At 30.9% G+C, this 10000-nt stretch overlaps 1 protein-coding gene and 1 pseudogene across 1 annotated transcript in view; one reads left to right on the top strand and one right to left on the bottom strand.

Moving 5' to 3' along the window:
- The window catches only part of LOC145277022 (Iroquois homeobox protein 6a-like), a 244531-nt gene that overhangs the window by 7964 nt on the left and 226567 nt on the right, over positions 1-10000 (bottom strand). The gene's annotated exons all lie outside the window — the stretch shown is intronic.
- Positions 4397-4544, top strand: LOC145284727 (U2 spliceosomal RNA; annotated as a pseudogene).

Raw genomic sequence — 10000 nt, 5'->3', positions numbered from 1 at the left:
CAACCTACCGTAATAAATTTTACTATTTATTTATTTATGTATTTATATTGACAACTGTTTTTTTCCTGTTTTCTTTTTCTTTGGTTATGAAAGTTTTGCTTCTTTGAATCAGTGAACAAATATATTTTCTGTTTGCTTTATGCATGGAAAATTAGTTTGATATTTTTACACAACGTAAGTTCGCGTCGTTTAACCCCTGAAAATAATATTTATCTACTTTTTGCCTAATATGTTCAAACAGCATTTACAAAGGTATTTTTATGCCCCAACCCAGCGTATTATAAACACCCTCAACCCCTTCACCATGTTAAGAACGGCTTTCAGAATAAACACCTCCACCCTCCCCATGTTATGAACGGCTTACGAGGAGTGGGGGTGTTTATTCCTAAAGCAGTTTTAACATGGTGTGAAAAATACTCTTTTTCTTCCAGTTTTCTCCCGTCTGCTCGCTCACGTCTCTTTTTGCTCACTCGGTATAATCCGGCGATTTTCGTCGTTCGTCGTACTTTGCCGAGTGAGACTCACGAAAAATCGGGATTTAAAGTTGCAGAAGTACCTATTAACTAATTTATTAGGATTGTTAAAATGTTTTTGACGCCTAATGGAGTATACCACTAATGATTTCGACGATAATCTTTATAACCACAAGTTATAATAACCAACCAATCAGAAGCTTCCAAAGTTACCATAAAAATTGTCTAATTTTGAATTTAATCAGTTCAGCTTCGTCTCTGTCACGAACCTGCATTTTATTCTTCGCCGCCATCTTTGTTAATAAGGGATTACTTAACACTCAAGATCGAAACTGCACTGATTCTTCACCGCCATCTTTGTTCAACATAATGTCCCAACACTTAACAAGGATAATTTCTTTTTTCTCATTCTGAACGCCCACAAGCAGAGGATGATGTTTGCACAAAAGATATATGTCACGGTTTCACTTTTTTATTTTTTTTATTTATATATTCACACTTTCTCTATTTGGACATTTATTATATTCTTTTTGGACTTATGCATTTAGTGAAGCGCAATGATTTAATCATATGATTATTTAGCAACCCATTACAAACGTAAGGGGGAAATAATAAATTAATTAACAGATGCTGTAAAAGAAAACAAACACTTCTCTACAGGACGCAATAGGGATAAAAACAAACAAATACAAACGTAATAATCGCTCAAAACAGAAAACCTTAATATTATCATCATGTTTTATAAATACTGTCAACTTATTTTTTAAAATACAGCATGTTAACATCCATGCATAAGTAAAAATCTTATATATAAATAACGTCTTTTAACATTCGATAATCACACAAACATATACAATTAAATCAACTTTTAAACATGATGCAATTCTGTTAAAAAACAAACATATACAGCCTCATTGAAATCTTGATAATCGCTCAAAATTATTAAAATTAACTACTGGAACTCTTTAAAATTTTACTATGGTGAACTCTAATAAAAGGTTTCAGAATTATTGACATTTTAGCACGCATGCTTTCCTCGCGCACATAGAACTAACATAAAATGTAATCAAACACATATTGCTCTTTTCTTGCTCGGACGTAACACTCAAAATGTAAACACAGGTTTGGGAATGTAAATATGCACAAAATACCGACACGCCACTATTTCTACATCACCCCCCCAAAAAAAAATAATTTTCCTTTACGGGTACCAATATTTAATTTTCGAATTTTGAGGGATTATCAAAACTTTAATGATGATATATATTTTCATTTTTATTCTTGTTAACGATTAAATTTAATTTTATATTCTTGACCGATTACCTAGGTAACAAAGCTGTCACTTGTCACATCGACACTTTATTTTTAGAATTGAATAAACGCTTTCATATAAAAACCAGTAATCAACAGTGCTGACAATCACAGACAGTGGCTTCCACTAGCTGCCACTGGAAAACAATGCCTGACAGTGGAAGTCAGGTTATTTCATTTCGACGACGGACGGCATTGGCCATTAACAACAATCGTAGTTTAATTTGTTTTCGAAGGGGACCCTTTAACGATTCTGTTCTGGATCTGTTATGCTTCCACCGGTCAACACCGGTTAGTGGGTCCTGCTAGTATATATATATATATATATATATATATATATATATATATATAATTAAAAAATGAGAGGAGGAGAAGTACGTTCTGTGCGGCGATTGGGTATGTTAGAAAAAAAAAAAGGTAAAAATGTCCAATCTTCCTATAGGACATTATTGTCCGTTAGAGGAGTCTGTTTTTTATCGACACCTCCCAGACATATGTTGACCGTATAATTCCGATTAAACGAGTCGACAGCTCAAATAAAGCAGCACTTGTAGAAAAAGGAACAAAGGCAGATAAAGAAGAAGAGAAACAGAGGAAGATGGAGAAAGAAGTGGGTGGGGGTGGGGGAACTGGCCATAATAATATTTCATGCTAAAAATAAAGGAAAACTAGCAGATATCCTGTCTATACGCTTGACCACACACGCGATTTGATGAAGGAGCGTTACGTTGTAAAAAAGAGCAAGCAAAAAATATCACGCCTGAAAGTAAATAGAACTAATTTGTTTCTTAACCTTTGACCTGGCTACATTCCTACTGGGGATATACTTACAAAAGGTTTCAATAAAATAATTAAAAAAATAAACAAAACAATATCACGAGAAACAATTTATTTTTCAGAATATTCAGATTAAAAATGACGTTTTCGAATAGAAAATTCATAGACCAAATGTGCCCACTTTCCTCTCCTGATATACCACGTCCTGATTAATTGCACATTTTATTTTAAGATGATTTTATAACTATTTTATGTATAGTAATGAAAAATCTGTTTTTTTGCTTTCAAATGTAAACGACTCTTAATCAAAGAATTTTAACATTCTAGAATAAAGTCGTTAATATATATATATATATATATATATATATATATATATATATATATATATCTATATATATATATATACATATATATATTTATGTGTGTGTGTGTGTGTGTGTGTGTGTGTGTGTGTGTGTGTGTGTGTGTGTGTGTGGAAATTCCACAGGGGACTCATTCATATGTAATATATTGATTCTGGAATATTCTGTAGACTTTAAGTGTAAATGGAGACGCTCTGATATTCGAACACTCGGCAAAGCTCAGTCGTAAAGTACGCTTAAATATGATATTTTAATTCTTGCAGATTGTATATATATATTATTATAGAGTTAATGTTCAATCGATTTTTATATACTATAAAGTTGCGATTAATATATATATATATATGTATATATATATATATATATATATATATATATATCCATATGACTTAAGTGCATTAGCTTGAATCGAAACTGAAACAAAAATGTATAATATATATATATATATATATATATATATATATATATATATATATATATATATATATATATAAGTAAATTCTTGGTACAGCAAAATGGAATGAGAAATTTCAGAGGAAACATAGTTTAATTTAAATCAAAGAAAAAAAACAAAAAAAAAACAAAAACGGGCAGGTGAAATTTCCTTAAGACCTTATCGTCTGACCCTCTAAGACGAAACTTCAGAATGATAAATTAAAAGCTAAGAATCGAATGAGGAAAGAGGGAAATTGGTTTCAGTTGGAAAACCAGTGAGAAAAAAAAATATATATATAACTTGAGTGCCTTCAGCCATAATCGCAACCGAAGAATGTGTGAAGAATGTTTGATATCGTATTAATATATATATATATATATATATATATATATATATATATATATATATATATATATATATATATATATATATATATATATTTGTGTGTGTATAAGGGACAAGCCTAATAATATATAGATAATAATAATAATAATAATAAGAAGAAGAAGAAGAAGAAGAAGAAGGAGAAGAAGAAAGAGTTCGAAATACGAAGTTATAACACTTAAAAACATTTTCATCTGTCTTATAAATAAGTCTTTTGGACGATAGAGCAAGTGAATCTAAACTTGAGACTAAAATCTTTCGACTTGCTGCAATGTTTATTACCTTTGAAGAAGATGTTGAGCAGGATTAAATACAAAAATCGATAATTAGCGAATGAAACAATTGCATTTTTTTTTTAAAAAGCATATCAATAATTCATTTAAAGAAAATACCCAAACAGATTTATGCAAGTAGCGTTTGATAGAAAGCTATACTTAAATATTTAAACTTTTCTCTGTATATCTATATATCTATTTATCTAATACAATCAAGAAGTAAAAATTAAGTTTACAAGCCAAAGCGAATATAAATATTACACTTATTGCTCCGTCCGTTATCATGCTGTGCATCCCTAAAAAAGGAAAGTGGAATATTCCAAAAATGAATCTTAAAAAAATTGGTGTCGCTGTTGACGCAAAGCTAATAAAAACGATATGTCTTTCTTGGCCTTTTTGCTAAGATCAAAGTGTAGTATCTGTTCCCGCAGATACTGCACTTAAGATGATTTGTACCAGTCAATGGAGGGGAAACCCTCTATACTGGGACAATTATTATTTTTGGTAACCAGAGTGCCCCCTTTTTGCCTACTTTTAGGGGAGCTGGTTTTTACCTCACATTAAAAACGGCCTTGTGCCTAATTTGCTCTGTGGGGGAGCAAATAAATACCATCTGGTCTTCAGGTACTACATTTCAATTTCTTCTCTCTCAGTGGAAGAGAAATCCTTTACGACTAAGACAATTTTTTCTCCACGTTAAAAAACGACCCTGGTGTCTAAATTTGTCCCGTGGGGAGGCATTCTGAATACGTACTATGTTTAATGTAACACAGTTTTAATATTAAAAAAGTAACTGGAAAAAATATATTTCTGATTTAATTACAAAATGCCCTGGAAATGTCACTTCTGATTAATTATAAAATGCCCCGAAAATGTCCTTTCTGATTATTTTTTTGTTTACTTGCCTCCCCACAAGGGCGGAATTATACATGAGGTCGGTTAAAAATTTAGGGGGAAACCAGCGCCCCAAAAGGGGCACTCTAGTCAATAACAAAAATAAAAATTGTATCAGTAATGAAGGATTTCTCCTCCATTAACCAAGACCAAAAAAAGGGGGGGATTTAAGTCACTGGAATGCTGAAACTAATACTATACCCAGAGATTCATGTTGAAGAAATGGTTGCCTAATCCCTAACCATGTTAATGTTTTTATGCATTACTTTCGAAAAGCTGCTGAAATAGTTTATGATTTAAACATTATTTATTTCAAGTATATTTTAAGCAGTGAGTTACGGGATATGAAGTCAGTCCCGGAAATTACTCAAACCGTTTACGATTTAAACATTACTTTATTTCATGTATATTTTTAACAGTAGGATGGGAGATAAAAAGTCGGTCCCGGAAATGGCTGAAAAAGTTTACAATTTATACATTACTTTATTTCATGTATATTTTTAGCAGTGGGTTTGGGATATAAAGTCGGTCCCGGGAATGGCTGAAACAGTTTACTATTTAGACATTACATTATTTCATGTATATTTTTAGCAATGGGTTGGGGATATAAAGTCAGTCTCGGAAATGGCCGAAATAGTTTACGATTAAAACATTACTTTATTTAGTGTATATTTTCAACAGTGAGGTGGCGGACATGAAGACAGTCCCGAGATGGAATGAGATGTGCAAACATAGACTATTAGAAAGCGTCGCCCAGTATTGAATGAGATAGATGGAAAAAATATAGTAGCAAAATACTCAGCGTTGCCCGGGATCGAATGAGATAGGTGAACGATATATATTAGCAGAATATGCGGCGTCACCCAGGATTGGATAAGATAGGTGAAACATATATACTATGAGAATACCCAGAATTGATTGATTTGTTTGTAATGAAATAATCAGCCCAGGCAATATATCAAAGTTATTATTTAAGTAAGGGGAGGCAACATAGTGGGTTAAAGTTATGAAAATTATTGTCGAAATTAGTAACATATCTAAGAATTATGAAATATGATGCAATGTGGGTTACTTGATTGGTGCGTTTGTAATGATATAATAAGCCCAGACAATATATCAAATATATTATATAAGTAGGATTGAGAGGCATAATGTGGGGTTTTAATTATAAAAACTATTGTCGAAATTAGTAACATATCCAGGATTATGAACAAAGATTAAATGCGAGTTAATCGATTGTGTGTTTATAATAAAATAATCAGTCCAGGAAATATATCAAAGTAATTATGCTAGTAAGAGAGGGCGATAAGGATGGTTTAAATTATGAAAAATAATTGTTGAAATTAGTAACATATCCAAGAATTATGAAAAATGATAATATGTTATTTAATACATTAGTGTGTTTGCAATGAAATAATCAGACCAGACAATATATCAAAATTATTATTTTAGTAAATGGGGCGATGATGTGGGTTAAAATGATGAAAAATGATTGTCGATATTAGTAACATATCCAAGAATTACGAAAAATGACGAAATGTGAGTTAATTGATTTGTGTGTTGTAAATGAAATAATCATCCCAGATAATATATCAAAGTTGTTATTTTATTAGTAGGGTTGATAATATGGGTTAAAAATATTAAAAATAATTGTCGAAATGAGTAACATATCCAAGAATTAAGAAAAAATGATGAAGTGTGCGTTAATTGATAGTTGTGTTTTTTATGAAATAATAAGGCCAGACAATATATCAAAATATTTTATTAGTAAGAGAGGGCGACGAGGATGGTTTTAATTATAAAACATTATTGTCGAAATAAGTAACATATCAAAGAATTATGAAAAATGACGAAATGTGATTTAATTGATTGGTGTGTTTATAATAAAATAATCAGCCTAGACAATATATCAAAGTTATTTTATAAGTAAAGAGGAAGGAGATAAGCAGGGCTTAAATTATGAAAAATTATTGTCGAAATTAGTAACATATCCAGGAATTACGAATAAATGATGAAAGATTAGTTGATTGGTGTGTTTGTAAGGGAATAATCAGCCTAGACAATATATCAAAGTTATTATTTAGTATAGAAGGAAGGGCGAAAATGTGGGTTAAAATTATGAAAAATGATTGTCGAAATGAGTAACATATTTTAAAATTATGAAAAATGATTAAATGTGATGTCATGCGTTAGTGTGTTTGTAATAAAATAATAAGCCCAGACAATATTTCAAAGTTATTATTTTATTAACCAGGGGGCGATAATATGGGTATAAATTATGAAAAATGATTGTCGAAATTAGTAACATACCCAAGAATTATGAAAATGATGAAATGGAGGTTAATTGATAAGTGTGTTTGTAATGAAATATTCAGCGCAGCAAATGTATCAAAATTATTATTTTAGTAAGGTTGGGCGACAACGTTGGTTTAAATTATAAAAAATATTGTCGAAATTAGTAACATATCCAAGAATTACGAAAAATGATGAAGTGTGAGTTGATTGATGTGTGTGTTTATAATGAAATAATCAGCCTAGACAATATATCAAAGTTATTATTTTAGTAAGTTGCGCGATATGGTGAGTTTAAATGATAAAAATTATTGTCAAAATTAGTACCATATCCAAGGATTATCAAAAATGATGAAATGTGAGTTAATTGATAGTTGTGTTTGTTTTTATAAAATAATCAGCCGATACAATATACCAAATTGTTTATTTTAGTAAAGGGAGGGGCGATAATGTGGGTTAGAATTATAAAAAAATTATTTTCGAACATAGTAACATATCCAATAATTATGAAAAATGATAAAATGTTTCTGCTGCAACTCCTTTATACGTATCATTAGGTTATATTTCGTTACAATAAAATAAGATGCTAAGTAGTCATTTTTTTATACAAAAATTAACCATAATTTGAAAAGGAATTGAAAATCATAGTAACGGAATAATAACAACTAACAAAATAGAGGAGTTGAAGAGTTAGAAGGAATAGGGCATGGAGCTTAGGAGTTTGGAGGCAAACTTCCTTGTATAAAATTTTATAAATTTACTACTTATTAGTGTTGGGACGATTATCGGAGAATCGATGATCAAAACAGTTCTTTTAATTGTTTTTCTTATTTGATTTTTAAAGCAAAATTCCCGCTGCTGATAGAAATGATGAAATAACAAATAAGTGTATTTTTATGCTAAAAAAATATCTTCATATTCAACAGAAGATTTTATGGTAATCGAAATAAATACAAACTTTATTGTTAAATATTTAGAAATTTATAAAGAATCGGAATCGGGAAAAATATTGGAATCGTCTCATTACTACCACACACACACACACACACACACACACACACACACACACACACACACACACACACACACACACACACACACACACACACACAGACACACACACACACATACACACACACACACATAGGACTTACTTTTACGCACGTAGTAATTATTAATTAATAATTGATATTTAAATAATAAAAAAGTAAAAAAAAAAAAAAAACGTCCTAAGATTTGAGCGAAGAAAAATATAAACAAAGGGCAAATAACCCCTTTCTTATAATAAGACAAATCGCTCAGGGAGCGAAATTAAGAAATTAATCGCTAATAAAAAAATAAATAAAAATTCAAACAATCTTCAAATATTCAAGCAATAGTCCGAACTCTAATCTTTCTCTTAATGACCAACTTAAACGACAAGACAAAATGCAATTCTTTTTTCCAATAAGATGGCGCTACACACCACACGTCTCACAGAATACTGACACATTTTCATGACATGTTTAGGGAGGAGAGAAGAATAAGCAAGAAGTTATGGCCACCACGTTCCCCGGGCTTATTATCATGTGATTTTTTTTTTTATCTTTGAGGGACTTTAAAACAAAAAGTTTATGTAAATAATCCTCACAATTTAGACCAACTAAAGGAGAACATTACCAACTCTATCAGGAGAATCATCAGAGAATATTTACAGGCAGTTTCTTTCCGAAGTTAAGCAACGATGAGCCTGGCCAGTACCAGATGGGTGACCATTCCGAACTTTCAGGCGCTGTATATGCTCTCCGTTTATTTCGGCATTGTTTCCAGTCGTCCTGGGTTTTTCCTTGCCACTCGTCTCCAGCAGTGCCGATTCAGGAGAGGTGTGGTTGCCGATTGCGCAACCCTTGCCGCATAATTACACGCGCAAGTGGCCCTTCAGTGGGTATCCTTTGTATTTCAAGATTAAACGGAGCATAACATCACTCCCAGCATCTTTTATAACACTCCAGATAATTTAAACAATAAAAGAATGTTCATCCTCTCCACTACATTTTCTGGACTGCTTTTAAGTGGGTCACCCTATATATATATATATATATATATATATATATATATATATATATATATATATATATATATATATATATATATATATATAAGACTAAAAAATAAGACTAAAAAATTGTGCGGATACTTGTAAGTTATAATCAGTAAGATCGTTTCGTTAATTTGGTAGAACTCGCGTGATAATTTTCTGTAACGATTTTGGATTTAAAGGTTCTAACATGGCATTTCCTTTCCCGAAGAGTACAGTTTTAACCCTTTTGATTTTCATAGACGAACTGACCATCTAATGAATTTTGAACTCTAATCTATTCGGATTAATTTACAGCAATACTAAGGGTTATTTTTAGCGGATCTTCAATGAATTTCATTGGTCGGATTTTTTCATTTGACTATATTAGTATACATGGTAATCATTTTTAATATCATTTTCCAATCTTAATCACTTTTAATAGTTAATTTTTGTAAATTAATGTGAACACCAGGGTACTTCAATTCAAGCCAAATATGAACAGGTAAAATTATAGACGAATAAAAGGCGTATCAAATGAGGTATTGGTTGTTTAAATACTTAAATTAAAATGACAACTGCGGTTTTGTATATCAATATTTTCTTATTCCAGTATCCTCTCGAGCAATAAACTCTTGTAAGGTATAATTTGCAGTCTTAAATTGTGTTCTCATATTTATCTAGTATATTTATCTAGTCTCTCTCTCTCTCTCTCTCTCTCTCTCTCTCTCTCTCTCTCT

Source organism: Euprymna scolopes, chromosome 1, assembly GCF_053919585.1.
Source record: "Euprymna scolopes isolate OS-2025 chromosome 1, ASM5391958v1, whole genome shotgun sequence".
NCBI lineage: Eukaryota > Metazoa > Mollusca > Cephalopoda > Sepiida > Sepiolidae > Euprymna > Euprymna scolopes.
Note: the sequence above shows the minus strand (reverse complement) of the source record. Positions and strands in the feature narration are given on the sequence as shown.